Source organism: Passer domesticus, chromosome W (assembly GCF_036417665.1).
Source record: "Passer domesticus isolate bPasDom1 chromosome W, bPasDom1.hap1, whole genome shotgun sequence".
In the NCBI taxonomy this organism is placed as follows: domain Eukaryota; kingdom Metazoa; phylum Chordata; class Aves; order Passeriformes; family Passeridae; genus Passer; species Passer domesticus.
In genome coordinates this window covers 46,254,803-46,280,165 of record NC_087511.1, presented here as the reverse complement: position 1 = coordinate 46,280,165, position 25,363 = coordinate 46,254,803, and the positions used below count along the sequence as shown (strand labels likewise).

Here is a 25,363-nt window from a genome sequence, read left to right as displayed (position 1 = left end):
CCTGGAAGAAGGACAATGGGGGGGGTGAGGGTGTTCTCTGAGAGACAAATGGGGCAATTAGGAAACAAAAGTTGTAGCTGGGTGTTGCAACATTCCATTGAAATAGCCCTGGCTGGGGGTTGGTTGCTGGTGATCCCACAAGAAGGGAGGGGGATACCCAAGGCTGGGCTGCGGTTTGCTCTGTCCTTTTTCCCAGTTCAGGGACGAAAGAGCTGTTTGCCAGTTTCTCTACCACCTGGCTGCTCAGAACTCAGAACCAGCGCGTGGACCCTCTGCCCATGGGGCATTGCCGCGGACACTCCTGTGTGTTGGGCTCCAAGATCCTGGTCTGTTGCAGTTTACTGCACTGCATGTCTGCTTAATTTTTTTTTTTTTTTCCCCAGCCGTTTGGGGAGTCCAGAGCTGACATGTGGGGTGTCCCCATATGGGCCACCTCTCTGCATGGTTGCCCAGCAATCACGACCAGCAGCCATCCGTGATGTCCCGGCTTGGCCAAGCTGCCATTAACCACATGGAGAGGTCTTCAAGCTTGCACTGGAGTGCCCTCTGCAGCAGCAAGGGAATCATCGCACCTGCCCTGCCCATCAGGAGCCTGCCAGCATCCCTGCCAGTTGTGGTCCTAAACTACACCAAAGGGGAAATTGCTTAAGAAGTGGGGAGAGACTGTTTATTGGGTTTTCTGTTTTCTTTGCTGTTGTTGCTGTTGTTTGTCCATGTTGGGGGTTAGATTTCTTTCCTTTTGTTCCTTTTTACTTAGGGAAATTTTCTGATAAGTTGCTAGGAAACAATAATGACTGGGTACTTAAGGGAGAGAAAAGTGGCCAAATTCAGGGGAGGAGGGCATCTGGTTGCACTTCTCTTATATGGGAGTTTCTCTCTGAGGGGCAGAGATACTGCGTTAATTGGGCTGGTAAAAGACGGGGCTGGGGCAGCTGCTAGCTCTCTCTGTTTCAGAGGAAGATGGTCAGAGCTGCTGCTTGGAGGATGGAAGTTGCTGCTGCTGCCAGAGCCCAGCCCAGAGCTGCTGCTTCTGCCATGAGGCAAGCCTCTGCTTGTGACAGCAGCCACTGAACTGGGACCTTATTAACACCTACCTCACTAAAAGAGGGTCTTTTCACCATCTGCTCAGGTACCTGGGATTATGAGCCTGCCTCTCTCTGCCCTGCTTGGAGCCAGGCCACAGCTGCTCCGCCCCCGCTGCTTCTTTGGCACTGCTTCAAGCTTTCTCTACACTGTAGCCCAGCACCCCTTGCCTGCTGAGATCTCACAGTTCCAGCTTGCTGCTTCCAAGAGTCCTGCTGGGGCACCGGGATTGACTGCCTCACGGGGTTTGTGAAGCAAAGCCTCTCTTCCATCCCTTCCCGTCTTGGTGAAGTCCACCATTACCATGTGCCCCCCGAGCTCACTCCAGAGCACCCCCTGCAGCTGCAGGAGAATCATCACACCAGTGCCCCTTCCAGCTGTTACCATCACTACACCAAAGGGGAAAGTGCCTGAGGCCAGGAAGGCTGTTACTGGGTTCCTGGTTCTGTTTGCTCTTAATGCCGTAGTTGTTGTTTGTTTGCTTTATTATACATACTATTAAAGAACTGTTATTCCTATTCTCATATCTTTAGCTGAAAGCCCCTTAATTTCAAAATTATAATAATTCAGAGGGAAGGGGTTTACATTTTCTGTTATAGGTAAAAATGAAATATGCCCAATTCTAATAAAATAAAAATTAATTTATTAATGACTGTATTACAGTCCCAACAGCTGGCAATCAAAAGGACAGCACAACACCCCCGGGAGATAGGCTGGGTGGACGTAGATCTGGCCTCTAGAGCACCAAATCCCCTTCATCCACACTGGCTGTTCCAAGGCAACAGTTCTTATACTCTTTATTTTGCCCGCGGCAGAGTGCCTTTGTTTCTTTTTAGAGTTCTTCATATTCACGTTGGGTCCTTTCTTCAGTCTGGGCTGCACAAAGCCTTTGTCCGGGAATTGAATAATACACTTCCCCGATTCCCGGAATCTGGCATTCAGATGGCAGGTGTTGATGGCTCTGGTTATCTCAGATGGGTATCTCGTCTGGGCCATCATCTCTTGGTCACTGGACACATGCCTCCATGAATGCCCATCTTCTGTGCAGCTGAAGTTTCCTTCGTATGTAAATGCCATGGTGTCTACTTGTCAGTCTGCCGCAGTTTCGTCATCCTGAGAATGAAATTCTCCCCCCCCCCCCCCCCTTTCCCTATGTACAGTCGGTTTGGTTCATATATTTTATACAATTATATATATTTTTATTTGCACTAATTGCTAACTATATCCTTAACAATTTCTTCCCCTCTTTTCATAAATATATTAATTTGTGTAGTTTTTCTAAAAATTTACCCAAGTGTTTTATTTTTAGCCCTTTTTCCATTATATTTGTACACCCAGTGAATCTATATACATGATTGTGATTTCTTCAACAGCCCTTCTCTCTTTTAATCGTCTTGAGGTATTTCCTGATACTCTCTGAGTTCTGATCCGTTACCTTCTATTTGTTTTTCAAATTGTGCCAGGGCATTTGCTGCCCACTTATGCGGAACATCTTCTTCCAATTTCATAATTTCCGGAACTAGACTGGTTTTCCCTGTTGCACACTCTGGATCCATTGGCATGGCTGCAATTTGCATGCCTTGTACTACTGAATGTATCAAACAGATAAAGCAAGGGATCAGACAGGGTAGGAAAATTACTCCGGCTATGGAACAGAGTATAAAGAATATTAACTTTTCCCACTAAGCCCCATTAAACAAATTGTACCACCAGGAAGCATTTAGGATTGAATTCTATTTCTGGATGGGCACATGGGCTACCTTTTTTATTTCAGCTGCGAGTCCTCGGATGGTCTCTCCATAGTCATCAATTTCAATACAACATTCGGACTCGTTGAATTTCCCACAGACTCCCCCTTCCTCTGCTAATAGGTAATCTAATGCTATCTTATTCTGATACACAAAAGCCCTCATCTGAGAGTGCTGTTTTGACAGTAACTCAAGGGCATCTGCGGTGTGGTTAGACACAATTTTTACCACTGCCTGGAGTCTAATCAGGCAGTTCAGGAGGTATATTGGAGTACGGTAACCTCAGCTACCATCCTGGGCCCAAGTGGCAGGCCTGTAATATTCAATAATGCGTTCTGCTGGCTATTCTTCCTCCCCCCATTTTTGGCTACCTCCAAAGACAGGGAATTTCTTCCTTACCTCTCTCTTTTGATGGTCCAGGGTCTTATACAAGGGAGCTCCCAGCAAGCCGCTCTCTGACTGGGGCAAGGTGAAGAAAGCTGGCCTGATTAGTCCTAGGGTGCATGACCCCTTCCAATTCCAAGGCAGCTCACTGTATGCCTTCTTTCCACAAATCCCGTATATTCCATTTGGTGCTTTCCAATTCTTTATATCTCTTGGCTTATTCTAGAATTCTCTTAATTCTCCTATGGATTGAAAAGGGTTAGCCCCGGACACTTTATTCCAGCATAGCCAAATTTTCTAGCTCCATTCGCATTTTTCATTCTTTGGCTCTAGTACTGTGAGGGAGGTTCTGGCTGCCAATTTTGGCTTTTATCATCCGAGTTCAGTGTTAATGTGGAAATACAGAGTGTGTAACCCACAATTTCAGTATATTCTTTTCCTTCCCGGCTTATGCAAATTGTTCCAATTACCCATTTGTCCAGGACCCATCCCTCGGGTCGTTGTATAATTTTGGAAATTTTGGTATTGTCCCATTTTAATAGTTGTTCTGGGGTTAACCCTTCTCCTTTCTAAAGCCATTTCTCAGCCGATTTTAGTCCTCCACATATCTAACAATTTGATAGACCTAATTCTGTAGCTATTTCCTGCATAAGATCTATAAATAAGTTCCTGTCAGATGTGGGCAGACCGAAATCATTGTATTGATTTTCCAATTGATCATATTGTTCACTCAAGGTTTTCAATATTTCCTGTTCTATTCTGCGTTTCCTCATTTCTGGTTCCTGTCTTTTTAATTCCTGAGCAACCTGCTGGATTTTACTCTCTGGGTCTACTCCTTCTTTGTTCCTGGAGAAACAAAAGGTTTTGTCATACTGTAGGCAGGTTCAGTCATCATGGTCCTCGAGTAAATTGATGATAACTGGTTCCCTTCTCATAGGGAGTTTATTTTCGTACTTCACATTTTTGCCTACCCAATAGGTTTTTCCTCCCATGGCACACATTCCTAATTGCTCATTTTCATAGCATAACTTAGTCACCTGATAATACCCCACAAAAACTGATTCCATTCTTCCCCCAGTCCAAACAGTGCGGTTACATTTGTCACATACAGGAATATTGATAGGTTCAATACTGCGCTTTTGTTTTAAATGGTTTGACTTACCCTTTCTGGATGCTACTCTCTGTGGGATGCAGACTTCTTCCCCTTCTTTTACACAACCCCTATATCGAGTGCCATTGAACAAACAGAACCTGCTTACCGTGCCATCAGTATAGTCCCCGGAGGTGAGGTTGGTTGAAGCCTCCGCTTCACCCTGCCCTTCCTCGAGGCCTTGGGTACGGACTCTACACCTGTAGCTGAGGTTCCGCCGATCCAAATTAACTTGGCTTTCGGCATGAGCACTAGTCTTAAGGCACATGACTAGACTCAGGCTCATGAGAATCACTCCTACTAGCATTCCTCTGCCTCCACTCTCGCCCACTGGGTTGCTACCAGTGGTGGGGAGAACCATCTTCTTGGCAGCAGGAAGTAGTTTCCCGGAGGTCATAGCTAGCCCGAGCTGTGTACCTTCGCTTAAATACTCCTCACCGGTTGAGTGTCACTGGCCGGGCACTGCAGGGTACTTTGTTTCGTCTCCGGCACTCGACTGTTAAAATTTGGGCCCGAGATTGGAGTTTTCCCCTTAACCAGTTTTGAAAAAGTCTAAACCACACTAGGGAGTCTACCTCAATCACCCGCAGTTCTGTGAGGAGTGTCAAAAATAGGTTAGTCAAGCGAACTTTGTGATTAAAACAATCTTCACACAGACTCCTGGGCCTCCCTCCCCTTTCACAGTGCACCACCCACGACTCTTTACAATAAAAGCACTTTAATATGACAAATGGGTGGCATGGGCAGTCAGGCTCTTGACACTTTTTCCGGTCGATCTTGGTCATTAGCGTGGTGGGCGCAGTGTAAGTTTCAGGTCCCCAGGGGGAGAAACGACTTCCCACTCCGGTGTGTCTGTCCGAGGTTCCACTTGCTTGACCCTTGACACGTGAGTCCAACCCTTTTCGGCTGTTTGAACTGGTGTGTCTGTGGTTAAGAGAACAAGAAAGGGCCCTTCCCAATGAGGAGATAATAGTATGTCTTTCCACATCTTTATGATGACGTGATCTCCGGGTCGGACTGGATGAATGGCAAAACCCAAAGGAGTCCCTTGCATTATAATCCCTTGTTTTTATAGTTCTTGCAAGTTTCTGTTAATAACTATAAGGTACGGTCTTATTTGTCTGTCCTCAATTTTAGGGTGCCCTACTGGCATCCCATGTTCATAAGGCATTCTATATGACATTTCAAAAGGCGATATTCCCGTTTCTGAGATGGGTAGAGTCCTGACATTTAGTAGAGCTAAAGGAAGGCATTTGACCCAGGACATTTTGGTTTCTAATATCAATTTTGACAGTTGTGCCTTTAGAGTCTGATTCATCCGTTCGACCTGACCAGAGCCCTGGGGATGCCAAGGGGTATGATATTCCCATCGGATCCCTAAAGCTTCGGCCATTTGTTTTATTACCCTTGAGGAAAAGTGTGTGCCTTGATCCGAATCAATATATTTTATTAATCCATACCTGGGCACTACTTCTTCTAATAATATTTTGGATACGTGTGCAGTGGCCCGGAAGCTCGGAAATGCCTCTACCCAATGCGTCAGTTTTTCTACTATTACTAACAGGCATTGGTATCTGCCTACCTTTGACAGATCTGTGAAATCAACCTGGACCCTCTCAAAGGGTCTGTATGCCATTGGATGGCTCCCCAGTGCTGTCTGTCTGGCTCAGCTTCGGTTTACTTTCTGGCATATCATGCATCCCTGTACATCTTGTTTTGCCAGTTCATATATTCCTTTACATCTAAAGAACTTTAGGAATTGTTCCGCCAAAGCCTGAGCCCCCCAATGAGTCTGCGCGTGTAATCTCCTTAAGATTTTTCGTGTATACTCTTTAGATACCAATTCCCTTCCATCTGGCAGTTTCCATTTACCTCTGTCCAACTTTCCTCCCATCTTCTCATACCCTTCAATTTCCTTTTTAAAGAATTGGGGGGGAAATTCTTGTGCTTCCCCTTCACAAATTTCTGGGGTACTTATCTGTAAGAGTGCTGCGTGTTTGGCTTCTTGGTCTGCCAAGCTGTTACCCTTTGTCCTAAATTGTGCTTGGGTTTGATGACCTTTTACATGTACTACAGCAATTGCCTCAGGTCCCCTGATAGCTGCCAAAATTTGTTTTATTAATTCTTTGTGTACCAGCCCCCTTCCTTTGGTGCTAATTAACCCCCTTTCTTCCCAGGTTTTTCCAAAAGTGTGAACAACCCCATAGGCATACTTCGAGTCTGTGTAAATGGCTCCTATCTTACCTTTCAATCTTAACAAGGCTCTTAGCACTGCATATAATTTGCATGCTTGTGCCAACCAACTTGCATTTAAAGGACCTGATTCTACCATTTCTCCTGTTACCCCACTTATAATAGCATATCCAGTTTTTCGTTTCCCTTCTATAACTCTGGCTGATCCATCCACAAAACACTTTTCCCCTTCCTCCAATTCTTCTTCTTCTAAATCAGGCCTGATTTTGGTCTGTAGCTGAACGATTTCAGCGCAATTGTGGGGGGGCACACTTAGGGCTTCTCCATATAAAAATTGGGCTGGATTTTGGGCTGCTGTGGTCTTAAGTTCCAAATCATGAGAATGGATTAAAATGGCCTCATATTTTAGAAGCCGTGCATCGGTGAGCTATTTCTCTGCCTTCTGTTGCAAAATGCTTCTGACATTGTGTGGAGAGTATACTTCTAAAGGAGCCCCAAAGGTTATCTTTTTGGCTTCCTCCACCAACACAGCTGTGGCCACTATAGCCTGGAGGCAAGTAGGCCACCCCCTGCTTACAGGGTCCAGAAGCTTAAACACATAGCCTACCGGTTTCTTTGACCCTGCCCAATTTTGCATTAGCACCCTGTAAGCAGTATGATTGCTTACATCCACAAACAGTTGAAAGGGTCTTTTTACATCTGGCAGGCTCAATGCTGGAGCTACTATGAGAAACTCCTTTAGTTCTCTAAAGCTCTTCTCATCCTGCTCGTTCCATTTGGGTTTTTCTGTGGTTAGCTTTTCATATAAAAATTTTAGCTTTTCACTATACCCCTACATCCATTGTCTACAAAAACCCAAAAGTCCCAGGATTTCTCTTACTTCTCGTTTAGACTGAGGAGAAGGCAAGGAGATAATCCCGGCTATTCTATCAGGGTCTAACTTTTTTTCCCTTTACAAGCCAGTGACCCAGCTACTTTACCTTGGGTTCAGTGAATTGGAGTTTGGATTTCGAGACTTTTAGACCTTTGTTTCCTAAAAAGTTTAGAAGGGCAATGGTGGTTGATCTTCCCCTATCTTTATCGGGTCCTGCTATCAATAGATCGTCTACGTATTGTAGTAACTTGGTTCCTTCTATCGGGATAAATTCACTTAAGAGCTGCTCGAGAGCCTGGCCAAACAAGTTTGGTGAGTCTACGAATCCCTGGTGGAGGGAAGTCCACCTGAGTTGTTGCTTACGATTTGTCTCTGGATCCTCCGATTGAAAAGCAAAATAATTACGGCTTTCCTCCTCCAGAGGGCAAGTCCAAAAAACATCTTTCAAATCAATTACACTATACCAGATATCTTCAGGTGACGCATTATTTAGGAGGGTATAAGGATTAGGGACCGTAAGAAACAGGGTCTTAGAACTTTGATTAACTGCCCTCAGATCTTGTACTAGGCGATAGCTCCTGTCCAGTTTCCAGACTGCAAGAATGGGAGTATTATGCCTTGACATGCACGGTTCTAAAGTACCCTTCTTTATTAAATCCTCTATTATACCTCCAGGGGTATCGGTTATTGTTTTACCCTAATAGGGTCCTCAGGTTTCTCAATTTATATATATATAGGCTCCATTTCCAGTTTCCCCACCTCCCCTTCAGTATGCCATACCTTGGGATTGATTTTTCCCTCATCCTCCAAGGTCAGCTTATATAAATTTACCACAAGCTGTGATTCTTGAGCTATCAGGCTAACGCCTAAGTTCACCATCAAATCCCTTCCCAATAGATTATAGTCGGCCCCCTCTACTAATAGCATATTTCCCAAGCACATTCTATTTTCAGATTCTACTTCTACGTTTTTGATCACCGGTACCTTAAAGGGTTCCCCCTTTTCCCCGATTGCCATCATAGAATCCTTGCTTTTTGAGCATCCCTGTCGTAGTTATTGAACGGTGCTCCTCTCAGCTCCTGAGTCCATCAGGAACATTATCTCCTGCTTATGGAGTCCGATCTTAAGTTTTATCAAGGGCTCCTTCAGTGTTACAGACCTCATATTAAAAAGCCCCTGACACCTCTAGTCCTCCTGGAACATTTTCTCATCTTTCATTCTTTACTTGCATTCTCTTTTAAAGTGTCCTTTTTGTTTGCAATAATAGCACTCCGGCACCTCCATTTGACGGGGCGCAGGTTTCCTCGGTGGATACGTGGGTTTCCCCGAGGGCCTTTGCTCATGCGCCACCTTCCCAGTGGTAATATTCTTTTCCTGTTTCTGGGCTTCTCTTACAGCCACCACCAGAACCTTGGCTTGTATCTTTTGTTTTTTGTCCTCCCTCCGCATATAAACTTTTTGAGCTTCCCGCAACAACTCTTACAATGTCCTTTCCTGCCAGTTCTCTAATTTCTCTAACTTTTTCCGTATATCCTCGCATGATTTGGCCACAAATTGTGTTTTTAGCAGTATGGCTCCTACTGGAGAGTCTGGGTCTGTACCCGAATATATTTGGAGACTCCTTCTTAATCTCTCTAACCATTCAGTAGGAGTTTCATCCTTCCCCTGGCATTCCCCCAAAGCCTTCCCCAAGTTCTGTCCCTTCGGCACCGCTCCCCGAATACCTTGGATAACCATGTTCCTTAGTTCTATCATTTTCTGTCAATCTTCTTCTATCTGAGCATTCCAGGATGGCCTTTGGCTGGGCCATTTAACCTCCCCGCTCCCCCCTGGTGGGTCTCTATGTTCCCAGTCCTTTATTGCAGCCACTCGTATCATATCCCACTCTTTGACATTAAACAATGACCTCATAATAGCACATATATCATCATATGAGTAAATGCTGTTCCCCAGAAATTCATCCAGTCACTCCACCACCCCCAACGGATCATCCATGATCTTTCTCATTTCCTTTTTGAATGCCTGTACATCCCCTGAATTTATTGGCACATTTACATAACCAATGACCCCTGGAGCGGTCGGAACTTCTCTGAGGGGAAAGAGACCCTGTTGTCCCTCCATGTCTTCACTATAGTCCATGTGCACTTTCCGGGTCCTGCGTCTCGTATGACTGGAGGGTGGGGATCCTTTCCCTGCAGATGTGTGTGCACATGTAGTGTTTTCCTTTGGTTGTGTAGGAGGGGGAAGGGACGAGGTCTGTTCTGGTGGGGAGGGGATCGCCGATGCTTGCTCCTGTGGAGATGGGACTTCAGGTGGCGGTCCCTCCGGTGTTACCTGTCGGTGCCCGGGGTTCGCGGGTTCGGGGAGAGGTCCTTGCATCTGGGGGTTTGGGTAAGGGGGAGGATGGTTCTCCAGGGGTTCCCAAGTTTTTACTAGATCTTTTGGTTGCTTACAAGCTCTGACAGGGAATAACCCAATACTGGTGTATTCCCATAACCGAGCATATTCCATCTCTTCCCCCATAGACTCTTCCTCAAACACAAACTCCCCCAGCGCTCTGCATACTTCTTTGTTAAATGACCCAAACATAGGCCAAAATATATATTTCCTGATTCCCACATCTGCCCATTTTTCCATACAATAGTAGATTACCTTTTCCTTAGATTTTTGCCTTCTCATATGGCAATCTTCCCAATGTTCTAACATCCATCCCAGAGGACTGTGCCTTGGTATGTCGGGAATACAATACTTTCCTTTTCTTCCTGTTTTTTTCAGGGGTCTTTCCCTGGATCTTAGTCTTTTTCAACCCCATATCTTTTACACCTCACTTACCTTCTTTTTGATAAACTTATTTAGTAGCCGATCTGTTTTCTGTTTTTACGAGTATACCCTGTTTCTAATTAAAAAAGACTTTTTGCTGACTTACTAGTCGCGCAGTGAACCGATCTGCGGATTTTTAGTCAACAAAAAAGAAGAGCTCTCTTACCTATCCCTGGATCCAGCGAGGTCTCGTCATTCCTGGTTGTTGATGGATTCCTGTTCCCTCCTGATCCAGCCCGTGATCGATAAAACAACCCCCTTCTCCTCCTAATTTCCCGGGGTTTTTGGGTTGGTGTGTGTTTCTAACGAGTTTTTCACCCGCTTCCCCCACGACCGACCACTTTCCTCGTGGAAGAGTGGAACTGCAATCTTGGGGTCCACACTCGCTTCGTGATAATATCACGTCTCACACACATTCGATCACTCCCCACTCAACCACACAATACTTATGGTTCGTCTTCCCACGTGGAGTCTTCATGCACGTCGTTTTTACGAGTAAAAATTGCCGGCTTTACGGAGAATTAACTCCATCCTCGAGAGCTCTGGGCCTGTTTTTACCTCCTGATTGCGGCTTTTAGGCTACACAAAGTTTGTGTAATCTGGGTTCTCCCAATCTTGTCTGGCCGCTGAACTCAGAGGGGTGCTACCCGGACCTCGAGAGGGGACCCTGGAATCCTTAATCAGATCACGTTGGGCAAGGTCACCAAGATTGTTGTAGGTAAAAATGAAATATGCCCAATTCTAATAAAATAAAAATGAATTTATTCGTGACCGTATTACAGTCCCGACAGCTGGCAATCAAAAGCACAGCACAACACCCCCGGGAGATAGGCTGGGTGGACGTAGATCTGGCCTCTAGAGCACCAAATCCCCTTTGTCCACACTGGCTGTTCCAAGGTAGCAGTTCTTATACTCTTTATTTTGCCCGCGGCAGAGTCCCTTTGTTTCTTTTTAGAGTTCTTCATATTCACGTTGGGTCCTTTCTTCAGTCTGGGCTGCACAAAGCCTTTGTCCGGGAATTGAATAATACACTTCCCCGATTCTGGAATCTGGTATTCAGATGGCAGGTGTTGATGGCTCTGGTTATCTCAGATGGGTATCTCTCTGGGCCATCATCTCTTGGGCGTCACTGGACACATGCATCCATGAATGCCCATCTCCTGTGCAGCTGATGTTTCCTTCTTACGTAAATGCCATGGTGTCTACTTGTCAGTCTGCCGCAGTTTCGTCATCCTGAGAATAAAATTCTTCCCCCCCCCCCCCCCCCCCCTTTCCCTATGTACAGTCGGTTTGGTTCATATATTTTATACAATTATATAATTTTTATCTGCACGAATTACTAACTATATTCTTAACATTTTCCACCCCAAGGGAGGCTCCTGCCTTTCTTTATCAGATACCTGTCTTTCAAACCAAGACAGTCCATCTTGGGTTTTTTAATGTATGTATATATAGATATATATGCATACACACAAACACATTTTACTAATGAACTGTTATCCCTTTTCCCAGATCTTTGCCTGATAGCCCCCTAGTTTCAAAGTTACAATAATTTGGACAGAGGGGGTCATCTTTTCCCTTCCAGGAAGGTTCCTGCCTTCCTTGGCAGACACCTGTCTTTTAAACCAAGACAGTGGTCTATAACAAGCCACCAGGATGTTTGCCTTCTTGGCCTTCCCCCTGATTCTTACCCATAGACACAACCTTATCTTCCTTGGCCTCAAGTTCTATAGTGTCAACAGACTCCTTGTCTTGATTTAGGGCAAATTTTGGGCAGAAACTTTTGAAATGGTCCCTTCTAGAAAGCAAATTCAATCTGCCCCTCCCCCAACCTGTTTGGGAGGAAAAATCTCTTTTGAGACAAGTGGAAAAAACTTTTTTCAACAAGCAAAGTATTCGCAAACAGGAAAAAATGAATACTATTAAACAATGAAACTTCTCCATGTTCTGAAGAGATGGCAAATTCAGAAAGTCCTTCTGCGGATCAGAGAGAAAGAGTCCTTTTCATGGGTGTGTTCTTGGCTTTCTCTCAGTCTCTCTAGGGCTCGGGTGTCTCTCTCCAGTGCTTGGGTCTGGTGTCCTGGTCGCAGAGCAGCTTTGGGGGCTTCCAGACAATAGTCCTGGTGTTCCTGGACCAAACAATAGCTGAACAGTTCCAAAAAATTTCTGGCCTCAGCTAGCTAAAAAAACTAACTAAAAGCAAAGGAGAGCTCTCTCCTGCTGTCTGTGTTGCAGACAACATAGTTTGTGAGCAAGAATGCCAGGGAGCAAATGCAGTTTCTGCAAACAAACTGCTTGCTTCTGCTTCCCCCCTCGCTCTCGGAACCAGTCTTAAAGGTGCAGAACTTAATATCCAGCATAAGCAGAAGAGACAATTGGGGATACAAGCATCATAAAGTCACCCTAGCACACTCCCTGTAATACAGAGCCACCCTTCCACCTCGCCTACCTCACCTATCTCTTCTGAAGAGCATGTAGTCATGTATTGCAGCACTCTGGTCATGCAAGTCATCCCACCATGTTTCCTTGAGAGTGACTACATCATAGCTTTCCTGCTGTACGTCTTCCAGCTCCTCTTCTTTGTTACCCATGCTGCGTGCATTAGTGTACATGCACTTCAGCTAGGCTGATGATTTCACCCCTAATTCTGGCTTACCACCCTTAGGCTCCTCTTTGGAAAGCCTGGTTTCATCCTCTTCCCCCTTTGAACCTAGTTTAAAGCCTTCTCAATTCAAGTGAGAAATCACTGAAAATTTTTCAGGAGCAAGATGCTTTTAAAAACAAACAAATCCCCATCAACACCCCCACTCACTCAAGCTTAGAAGCAAATATTTGAATGCATTTAATATTTCTTGTGTCTTCATTAATATGCAAATTTATCATGTGCTGTTTAGTATGTGCTGTTGTGATAAGTTTGAAATAAATGGGCAGGAGATCTTTCTCCTTTTTAATGCCTTTATTAAGAAGAATCAGCTCAGGTGGGAAGAAATCGACGGGTTGCGCCCTCGCCGCCGCTGCTCCCAGGCGTGGCACGAAGGAGGAGGACGATGCAGTTTTGTCCGCTGGTCTGCAGACAGAACTGGGGACTCTGTCCTCACGGGAGAGTCGTTGAGTCCTTAGTTTGTTGGTTTAGAAACCCGGGGGGTCTCTTTAATCAGTTTCTTTTCAAGTTAGAGTGAGAAATAAAAAGGTTTAAGCAGGTACGGGACAATGCTCCCATCCTTAGACGTCACTTTAAGTCACTTATGGCTCGTGATTTTAGGGGTTTTTCTTATAAAAACTGTAAAACTGTAACAATCCAGGGTGCACTGCGTTTCTCATTTGCATGTTGTCTCTGGTGTCACTGTTCATCTCTTTACCCTGGAGGGTTTCCCTTGGTATCTTCTTGGCATGCAGCCAGCATCAGGGAAACAATCAGTTAATCACCCACCATCAACGAGTGATTAAGGGCTTTTCTTTGCAGGGAACCTAAAGAAGTCTGACTCGGTCTGGCTTGGTTTTTTTAACTCTGAAACTTAAAAAAAATTACAACTTTCTATTCATAACAAGTTGACTCTGGACAAACGCTAGTGCACCTATGAAAATTATTCATTCATTTTCCTCTGCTATAGTTATGCAGAGGAGGGGAAAAGAAAACTCATGGGGTGAGAAGGATTAGGAGAAAACACTTTAAGGGCAAAACAGGCTCAAAACTTTAAAAGGTATAAAGAAAAAAAGATTTATTAACAGAATTAAAAGACAATAATGAGAACTAAAATAAACCTTTAGAACACCTTCCCCCCCCCCCCCTCCCCCCCCCATCCCAGCCCTTCTTTGTTTCCCAATGACAAGGCAGGGAAACAAGATATGGGATTTTGAGTCAGTTTGCTGGTTTTTATGATTTTCCTTCAGTCTACTTAGGGAGACGAGTCTCCTTTGTTATGCCATAGGGTCTTTCCTACGGGAAACAGTTCTCTGAGAACTTTTCCAATGTGGTTTTAATTTTCACCACTGACAGTCTGCCCAGAACCTGCTTGCAACGTGAAGTCCTTCCCATGGCTTGCAGTCTTTTCACAACTGCTTTTTGTGGGCCATTTAGTTTATGTGGTACAGTTTTAAGGATTAGCTGTTCTAGTATAAAAGGCTTTCTTCTATTTCTGAAAGCAAGGGTTCTGTCTGTTTAAGCCTTTCACCAGATCACAGCTTTTCAGCATCCACATGCTCCAGCAGAAGTGCTTTTTTCTCATGGGCTGCAGGTGAATGCTGCATTGCTCCATGCACATTATAAATTATAGGGAAACAACTTGTATTACAGTCTTCACGACTGAAACAGAGTGGAAATTTAACAGGGTAGAAATCATTTTGGATTTAGGTGAAATGTGCTGCTTTGAATTATTAAGTCTGCATCTTGCTAGCATAGCTGAAATGTACTGTTTTAACTTGTTTAGTCTGTTAACTCTGCTGTTCTCACAAAAACTGCCTCAGCCAAGGGAAAAAAAGCGAACTCCCAAGCTGAAAAGGGAGAAAAGAGGGGCCCTTTGAATTTTGAAACAAAGGCAAAGAACCAAAGCTGAGTCTGCAAGAGAAGGACAAAGTGACCAGAGAGTTCTCTGTACAAGGACTAATTGCAAGTTGTAATGTTATGAGTAAAAAGTTACCTATTTTTTTTAAGGTTGCAGAGTCAAAACAAGTTGAACCAGTTGCTATTAAGTTAGCTTCATGTTGCAGTTACCTATTGTTGAGAGTTCTTCTTCAATTACCTATTAATGGTTGGTGATCAGCCTGGCTGATTGCCAGGGAGTGACACCGGACCCCTGCAGGTAGCAGGGGAAGGGTGTGACATCAGAGCTGGTATGCAGATGAGAAGGCATTTCACCAAATTTTGCAGTTTTCCAGGAAAAAAAACCCTAAAAACAACAAGCCAACATAGAATTAAAAGACCAAAGTGATGTCTAAAGGTGAGGAACTTAGTCCAGTATCTGCTAAGATCCTTTTTACTTCTCACCCTAACCTGAAAAGATGTTAACTAGAGAGAGGACCTGGAATGTTAGACCGAAAAAGTGGAATCTCCTAATCTCCTGTGAGGACAGAAGCCCCAGCTCTGCCTGCAGACCAGCGAACACAGCTGCATCATCCTCCTCCTCCGTGCCACTCCTGGGAGCACTGGCGGCGTGGGTGGCACCCGTCGCTTTCTCCCCACCTGAGCTGATTATTTTTAATAAAGGCATTAAAAAGGAGAAAGATGTCCTGTGCCAGGGTTGGCTGCCAGTGGTCTCTGCCCCAGCACGGGAAAAGGTGGTTCTGGGCAGGCCGCGCTCTCGAAGAAGGAGTCTGGACTCTTGCTTTTTGGTCTTCAGTTGAGTTTATTGTTCCTTATCTACAAAGTTTTTCTGTCTGTCCAGCCGAGGTCTGATCAGCAAGACAGCCAAGGGCACTCTCTCCCGCCCATGGGGCGGTTGTCTCTTTTATTGTAAAAACTGCGTATAAGATATTTACCTTTAATTTCCAATACTTTTCACCCTTGTTGGCAAGTGCACTTTCCCTATAACCCAATCCACACATGCCAACATCATCCTGAACATGGATGCCGAGGAGAAGAAAGAAGAAGGACAGGGCACGCCCAAATTCATCCATCTTGGGACTCCCGACCCATGTACAGAATTCCAAATCCCCCTGTACAACATATAAAACCCCCCTGTACAATGCATTATAATTCAAGTTTTATCAAGTGAATATCATCCCCTCACCATTCAGGCCTGAAATTCTCTCATTTCCTCACATTCAGGTGTCTTTGGCTTCCTGCCAGGGTCTCCGAGCCCCTGCCAGGGCTTTGAGACATCCAGGGCATCCAGAGATGTCCTGGGTCCCGACACTCCTGCCCTATTTATTTCAGTAATGCAAAACCAGTAAAATGAATATGCATGAAACTGTTGTGAAAGTATGCATATGTAGCAGTGAGGGGGGAATAAAAAAGGATTGGGAATTCTCAGGGGTGTGTGTGTCTTTTAGGGGGAACGATCCCCACACGTGTCCACTGCTCTAATAAACATATCGGCTTTACAACTTTTACAAGTTGTGGAGTTAGTTGTTTTTTCCACAAATTACTATGACTTGCAGAAGAATTTCAGTCATGATACTCGGAGCACTTCTTCCTCCCCCTCCCTCTTTTGTACCAACCTTAGTGTCACCATATCTTCACGTGTCCTCACATTTTTTCCTTTTCTCTGACTTGGGAGAGAATTGGTGTTTGTAGGTTCATTTGTTCTTAAGTTCTATCAATTGAAACAGGTTTTTATAGAGTTCTGTAATGCTGAAAGGTTACTTTTATCTAGGGTCCACAGGGAAATAATTTGTTGTGTTTCTCTTTTTTTGTTGGCCACATGGTCTCCACTGGCACTGCACAAGCTGTTGTGGCTGCTGGCTCCATTCCATGCTTTTTTTTTCATGTGGGAAGCTGAAAAAAAAAAAATTTCTGCAGGTGCTTTTGGTTTTTTTGTCTGCAGTATGATTGGTTAAAAGCGGCGAAGTAAATAAAGTCCATTGTGAGCCATGTCAAAACAACTGCGGTGTATGGTTGCTCGATGCACCGGGATGGTCTTCAGCAGCATAGCCCGGCAGCTACACGAGGACAGGGTCCCAGCCCTGCCGAGAAGGGGCCCCAGCCTCCCCGGGAAGGGGGGGGGGGGGGCAGCCAACCCCCCACTCCTCTGTAGAGAGCAAGAAACAAGAGAGCTTTCTGTGTTTTTTCGTTCTTAAATATGATATCATAGAAACATTTCCAGCTTTTCTAATTGGCCTAACAGTGTGCCAAGTCTCAGAACTAGCCAGCAATTTGTTTTGCCAGGCACAGAGAAAGCTGCTAGCAGCTCCTCACAGAAAATCACTTCCTTGGCTGACTTTTTCCCTCTTCACCAAAAATCAATCATTGCAGAACCAGCATGTTATTTCAAATACTACAAAACTGTATCAGTGTCAGATGAGAAAACCACTTATGACTCACTTATAGATTTCACTAGCAGTTTGAAATTCTATGTCTTCTTTTTCTCTGTGATCTCATTGATGCAGTGTTGCTGCAGTTGTGTCCTACATTTATGGGGAAAGTGATGCATATTGATTTATTGGTATTCTCTTAAATAATTCTTAGATTTTTTTTCAAGAATGAGGTAAATATTTGATCAGTCTTAATAAGCAGATTTGTTTTAAAAAGCTGACAGTCTAGTATGTGCTATTTTGGTTTTGTAGCATATGTTGTATGTGTCGTCTGCTTTTTTAAGAAGATAGGAGAGAACTGTTGTGCTGAAATGTCCCATTTGTTTTACTTACCTGTTGCCTAATTACAGGGATGCAGAAGGGGGGTTTTGCTTGGTTTTTGTTTGTTTTGTTTTTAATTGTCACAAAATATCAAGTGGTGTCATGAGCAAAAAGCAGGTGTGGATCCCTCAGGGACAAGGCACACTGCTCAGCAAGTGAAAGCTTTGGCTTTCATGAAAGCACTGTGTTATCACAGTGTGAGCCCTGGAAGATGGACACTAATCAAAATGAGGAGCTGAGACAGTAGACCCCTGCTCAGGAGTGAAGCTTGAGGGATTAACATATACATATCCAATGTCCTGTTTTGCTCATTAGTGAATGTAATGCAGGTGCTGTTATCCTATTTCCAAGATCTGCAGTTGGCTGCATGCATTGGCACCCATGCAAAATTAGGTGCAGATAGGGGAGGTGAACTATCCCAGGTTACTGTAGCAACAAGACCTACTTGGGACTTTACATACTTGATGAGAGAGGTGAACTATGCTGGATCTTCTTGCACCCTACATAAAATCTGTCACAATTTGTATTGTTAACATTTCACATACAGTTTCAGAGTTTTAGACTAGCAAAAATGTGATAATTGCTGAGTCATTATTACAGGTCCATGAAGATTTCAGGTCAGAACCAATACAAGTTTGTACTCTGTTACATTTAAATTGAAAGCATGTTTGGTTTTAATTGTAATACAGTGTCATCATAATTGCTTGTTTTTCCCAGGTTGAATTTGTGCTGTGGGAAATTCTAATGCACCACAGGGTTCTATCATAAGAATCTGCCTTAAAAGGTTGGTGTTGATAATTTGGAGTGTTGGGGAGTAAGTAAGCGAATCAGGTTGATGCTTCAGAAACAGGTTCAGCTAACCACCCAAATTTGGTCTCTAATGATTGAAAGTAATGTAGGCAATACCTAAAATCCAGTACTTTACCTGAGTGAGAAATTGTATTCATAAATTGAATGATGTCATGGTTTGACCCTGGCACGATGCCAGGGCCTCCATGAAGGGCATATCTCTAAAATGGTTGCTGTGAGATGTGACCCAGGAACAGAACAAAGAAGGCTCCCATTCGGGGATGGAGGGAAAAACACAACACTTTATTCATTAGAAATCTAGAAAGGAACACATACAAAGCTAAGAATGAAAACCTTCCAAATACATTCCTCCTCCCCCCTCCCTTTTCTCCACAGATTCACCACCCCTCAAACAATCCACCCTCAAATCCATCAGGGAGAGAGAAGTCCTCCCTTGCATCATAGGCTTCCCCTGGAAGCACAATTGAAATCTCCTGTGCTTCCGTGTCACCCATGGCCCCACTCAGAGAACATTTGACCCTCGTGACTTCTTCCCCCCCCATGTCCAGCGCTCTCACCACTGGACACGGGCCAGGACTGCTTTTAGGGCTCCCCGTTTAAAGATGCTCCACCCACTTCCAGAAGCAGCAGTCTCTCAACTTTGGGACACCAGTCCCCCCCAGGTTTCACCCCCTGGGGCCGAGGGGCCACATGAACAGAGATCTTCCTCTCCGTGGAGACAGAGGGCATCCCACACCCTCCTCAGCCGTCTGTGTTCACGCCGCTGCTTCACTCTTGACTCCAAGGTGTTGCCTCCCCCTAAATACAGTCTCTGGGTCACAGGGAAAAAAAACCACGGGTCTGTCCATGGCTATACAAGAAAGAGTCCAGCCCAAGGCTACTCCATCATCTCTTCCACATTGGATTCTTCTCTCCTCTTCCAGCTTTCCTCACGCTTGCCCATTTCATCTCTCATCTCTCTCTCCTCATTCTGATTCAGGAGGATTCAGTATTTGTAAGGTTTCCATTATTCTACAAAGGGATTAAAATCTTCACTTCTGCCTGCCCAAGGACTCCCACAGCTGCCGCATCCCCCGCTTCTGGCCAGCTGAGCTGCCAGCACAGTCTCTGTCTCTCTCTCCGGGGGGGCTGCCCAGACATCTCAAGTCTCTTCCACCCCTGCATGGTCTAATAACCTCCACCCCTGCACCTTTTGGGGCCCTGGGCCTCCTCCCCACAGGCTGCATGGCCTCCCCCTCCCCCACCCAGACGCAGCTGGGCAGGGGAGAGGTCCAGACTCCACTCACCAACTCCAGATTCCCAAAGAGGAAGTTCTCTGGGAAGCTCCTGCTTTTAACCCCTGTGTGTTCTCAGAGGCGTATCCAAACCTCAGTGGCCAGCACCAGATGCCAATTTCGAATTTGGCCACTGATTGGTCTGACTTAGACTCTTCCAGAAACACACTTCCAGGCCAAACCACGACAAATGATATGGTTATTGTTCCATTCTTAGGATATGGAAAAACAAGATACAAATAAGAATAAGCACAGTACAGCAGATGTCATCATATTTTTAAAGTTATGGATTCCTGGGTGCACTCTAGTCTCATCCAGGCCAAAGGATCCATCTGGGTAGAATCTGTTACCTGAAAGAGGTAAGACATTGTTTGGTCCTAGAGATTATCCTAGTTTCAGTGATAGTTAAAGAGCGTCTCCATTTGGAAATGGCTATCCATATGCCCCTTTCTTCGGGAGACAGTAAAGCAACAGACATTTTACCCATTGAAGGCTTACCAGTAACAACAGTGTCACCCTGAGAAAAATGACAGGTTGACAGTGGGATCTCTGGAGGTTGTGTGGGATGGATAGTGGGAAAATGAGCTCATTCTGCTGGGCATCCAGTGGGTTTCTGTCAGTTATTTAGATGTCAGGTGGTCCTGGTTAAGACTTTACCCCATTTTCTTGTATATAAATTTTGTCCTGGAACTCATTTTAACAGACCATTCCACCTCTCAACCATGTCATTACTTTGAGGTCTATAGGGTAGGTGTAATATGGCATTCACATTATTCTTGGACAATTTTATTTTTAAAGTAAGTGCTGTTGTCAGATTGCACAGCGGAGGGCATGAAAATATCAGCAAACTCGATTAAACCCTGTCACAGTGGTAAGACCATCAGCTCTCTAGCAGAAGAAAGCTTTCCCTAAGCCTGATATCATTTCAACTCCAGTAAGTATATAGTGTCACCCCTCAGGTGTTCGAGACATCCAATTTAATGTTTGCCAAGTGAATCAGGGGACTTCACTGTCACCGTTGAGCAAGAAATGACACAAATTCACCAGAAGGTTGGTTTGCACAACAGCAGCTTTAAGACAAAAAACTCTCCTCTTTTATAGACAGGTTCGACATATTCTACTTGATTGGCTAATTAACAAAAACATCTTTCTCACAAACAGTCCTTGAGAAGAACAGAAAAACAGAGTAGGAAAACACCACCTGCAGGTTGTTTATACTAACAAGTTATCATCGTTTCTATACAACTCCCTAAAAAGTCTCACAAGTCCACTGTGAGAAAACTAATCCAATTTTCTCGCTCTCTGACCAGGCTGTCGCATCCACACTTCACCATCTCTAAATAGCAAAGATTTGTCCTTCCATGTGATGTTTTCCAATTTCTGCACATATTTCACAACTGGAGATCAAGGCATGTGCTTGCCAAGTGGTTAGTGGTGTAGTGAAAATTTGCAACTGGCCTGTGCCAATAGAGGAGAGAGGCCAGGACATAAAGTATAGAACTACAAGGATAAATATTTATTCATGCACATGAGGTGTCTCAGACAAATTAGGGCAAACTGAATGGGGTTTTACACAGGGTTCTTAGACCCTTCAAGTGTTCAGGTACAACACAATTTAACTAATTGCTAACACCCACACTGCCATTTACTAATCATAGTAAAACCTGGCAAAGCAACGATATTTCTGCAGTGTTCTTGCTTCTTGTCTATTGATCCAGATGTCACTGGAGTCAACCTTGCTATACTTACTCATCTATGATGCCAGAAAACACTGGGAGGATTTTGAAGACATGTCAGAGGGGCTAGGATGCTGGTGTTATCTTGCTTGTCTGTGAGTGTCTGTCCGAAACTTCCCTCATTTTTTTTTTTTTTGCCTCTCGATCGTCATGAAAGCCAAGACCACCGGGGAAAGGAAAAGACCCTGTTCTGAAAATCCAGGTCTGTCTGGTCCACCAAGCCAGATTATTGCCTACGGGTGTGTTTGCTCAACTCATGGAACACTGCACCCGAGAAGGGGCAGTGTGCTCTCCTTCGCCTGCATCACCTAGCAAGGCTAGTCCTGGAATTTCTCCACCCTTCTGACTTGGCTGGACTTTCTCTCTGGAAGGACCTTCTCGGTGGTCACCACTAAAAGACCCTCCATTCACCATACATCAACCACCGTGACAGATGGACTGAGATGGGAGAGGGCTCTCCCCTCAAGGACTGAGACATGCGACCCCTACATGGAAAAGCTCCCCTCTTCTTCCCAAAAGGACTGAGACTGAAATCCCTACCGTAGGGTGAGGGAAGGTGTGCGTGGGGACCAAAGCAAGTTTTGCAAGCGACCACTGGACCGAGAACACAATGGTTCTTGCCTACGACATCTGCTGCTGACGACGCCTGCTCCTGATGGACTACTGATGGACTCTTTGTACCCTTTATCAATAGACTATTTTGAAATGTGTCCCCTTCCCCCATTTCAAAAGGACTATAAAAAGGGTTAGAGCTGACTGATACCTTTGAGATCTCCCGTGACGTGACGACGACAGGCCTCTTTGTCAACCGGACTTCGAGGGACTTTGTCATCCGCACGTCTGGTAGCTATATACCTCCTTGCCCTCCCTCTCTTCTTTTTCTTTTCCTTATTCTTTCCCCTTTCTTCATTCCCCTTCTCTCTAACGCATCTTTGCTATGGCTATACAATAAAAGTATCTCTGTTTTGATTTTACTACAAATCCCCTTGTCGTGTCAGTTTTTGCACCCTGAGATCAGTGAAAAAGAACCTTCACGAATCACGTCCTTAGTATGGATCATGTCAGTCGAGGGATATCCTTTATTCTTCAAGGATAGCTCTGAGCTTCCAGTGATGCCTTTTCCTCTGGTCCAAGAATTATGAGCCAGACATGATTAAGAAGATAAAAGAGGTTTTACCTCGTTTAATAAGGATCCATAGGTGCACAACTCGTCAAGATGGAAAACGCCAAAAATGCACACTGCATGTGACACATATACAATTTTTATAGAGTTTTCAAATTAGCATATCTGATAAAGATTTCCCAATGAGAAGCTTAATAGATAAAGTAATGTCGCCCTATTCTGGTAACTTCTAGAGTCTCCCCATCTCAGATGAGGTTTGTATCCTGTTTACAAAAAGATATCTCAGAGAGCTGGTTTCAGTCTTGGTTTCTATGGAGAACCAAGATAGCATAGGGGCTTCAGGCCTTCAGATAGGACACTTTTAGAATGTTTTGTCTTCCTGCCTAGAAAAATACCAGAACTAAGTTTCGATATCAGGCTACAAATATTTATGCTTAGAATACAGATGTCTTGGCTTAGAGACAAATTTTAGGAGAAAACCGACCTGGAAATGAGCATTTCTTCTAAAGAGAAGGGCTCCAATAATCCCTTTTTGCCAATGAGAGGACTGAATACCTGTGGGTGAAAGTGGAAAAAAAAAAAAAAAAGTAAAACTGTTTATTAACAAATATCCGCAAAGCACAGGAAAAAAATTTGAACTTTAAATCCCACCCTCATCTCACCATGTGGCTGGGAGGCAAAGATGGCAGCTGCCCTTCTTTGTCTCAGGGAACGGAAGAAAAAAAGAATTCACGCATGTGGCTGCATTTGTCTTCACAGAGAAAAGCAAGGCACAACTTCCCAAGGATTTTCTGAGATTCACATTCTCTGAACCTCAGAGAAAGGAAAAACAATTCTTATCTCATTTACTGCGCCTGTGTTTTGGAACAAGTGGAATGCATTGTGGAAGATTGTTTACCTGAAGGGAATTGGCAATTGGATTCTGGTGTGAATGTTTTGATTCATTGACCAACTGAATCTGTGTGTGTGTGTGTGTGTGTGTGTGTGTGTGTGTGTGTGTGTGTGTGTGTGTTGGGACTGTCTGCTGACAGTCACGAGATTCAGTGCAGTTCAGTGGAGTTGAGTGCTTGGGCAGGTTCAGTTTAGCTGTAATGTAATATAATGTAACGTAATATAGAATAATAGAGTATAATAAAGTAATTAATTAGCCTTCTGATATCCATGGAGTCCTCCTCATCATTTCTTCCCTTTGTCGGGGGTTGCCCTGATTTACAATACATGCAGCATCTGGGAACCTGTTGGATTTCTAGCATGGGTCTTCTCCTCACAGCAGGAAAAGTTGGTGGAGTTTAATGTCCCTTCTTTTGGCTGACTAGGTCTTTCCCGGGATTCTAACCAGCTGGGGCCACCCTGCAGGCTCCTTGGACCAAAGAAAAAAAAAACAAACCGAGACAGTTCAAGGAAAATAAACAAAACAAAAAGCCACCAAAAGATTTGCTGGTGAAAAGCCTCTAAGCTGGGGGAAGGAAAAAACCAAAAAACCCAGATGTTTCTTGCCTAAATTAGTAAAAATTAATTCAGCAAAGGCAACAAAGTAACAATCTGTGTAGCTGCTGACCACGCCGGAAAGAAAGAGTTTGAACAGAGCCCGTGCCCTGGGTTCCCAAGCTCTGGCCCCACCCCCTGGTTCATCTTAAAGATACAGCAGCCATTTCTGGGCATAAAGCAGATGATTAGGGAACAAAGCATCATCATAAAAGCACCCCAAGACAACAGAGAATATATAAAAACTATATAAAAAGAAAAGGCACAAAATCACCATGGCATCACCAAGAAGAAAAGTCCTTATTTCCAGGGCCAGGCTGTCCTTTAATTTGTTTTAATTATTAATGAAAAATACCAAAGTCTCCAGTAAAATTCCACTACCTCATTACATTACAGTGTATAATGTGAACATATATATATATATATATGTGTGTAAATGAAGTTAATACACTTTCATACAATAAAGACTGATTGATACAATAGAGAAAGGAATTTTCATAAAAGTTGCCACACCCCAAACATGCGCTTAATCATCTGTACCAGTATGTCCTAATGAAGCATGCAGCCAGTGGGCTAATCTGTTCCATTTAGTGGAATCAGGATCTATAGCAATATCAGTTTGAGGCATCTGGTCAGCCTTGGCATTGAGTTCAGCTTCTTTAGTGTTTGCTTTTAGTGGGGCAGGTACATGTCTTACTCAAAGGGAATGGGATAAAGCTAATTAATATAATTTTTCCCAATACAAGCATCCCCAAACTTCTCCTTTCCCTACTTGCCAGTCATGTCATTGCCAGTTTCTGAGTGTTATAAATACATATAATATTGGCTTCTCACAAATATTAGGATGGATGCTATATGTATAGTGTTAAAATAACTTTACTACAAATATATAGTTTTTATTTCTGCTGTTAACTAAACTTAGACATAGTAGTGAAATAGCTGATAAACTTGTGATAATTGAACTGCCTGCTTGGTTGGGATAACATCCAGTGAACATATGATGGAGATGATGGAGACCCTGTCCTGGTTTAGGGCAAATTTGGGAGAAAGCCTCCAAAAGGGGGTCCCCCCAGAAAGCAAAACTTTGGGAAAAATTTCCTCAGAGAGAAGTAGAAAAAACTTGTTTATTTAACAGGCAAAGCACTCCCCAGCACAAAAAATGAACAATACCAGATGAAAAAACTCATTCGCTGCTCTGAAAAGATGACAAATTCAGAAAGTCTCTCCTGTGGGTGGTTGCTCTGTTATCAGTACCTCTAGCACTGGGAAAGGCTGCTGGCCAGAGTAGGCCCTGGTAGGCCACAAAGTGCAAGAACTTGGTGTTTTCCCGGGTCCCCAGTCCAGAGCAGGCTTGAACAGTTCCAAGAAAAGGGAAAGAAAAAAAACAGTTCGG

At 44.2% G+C, this 25,363-nt stretch overlaps 1 long non-coding RNA gene across 1 annotated transcript; it reads right to left on the bottom strand.

Annotated features, from left to right (window-relative positions):
• Positions 1–18,787: 18,787 nt before the first annotated feature.
• LOC135289135 (uncharacterized) lies at positions 18,788–23,414 on the bottom strand. Its single transcript, XR_010351933.1, has 3 exons — positions 23,148–23,414; positions 22,970–23,040; positions 18,788–19,976 (listed from the first exon to the last, which is right to left on the bottom strand). It is a non-coding gene; the product is annotated as an uncharacterized LOC135289135 (long non-coding RNA).
• Positions 23,415–25,363: the final 1,949 nt, after the last annotated feature.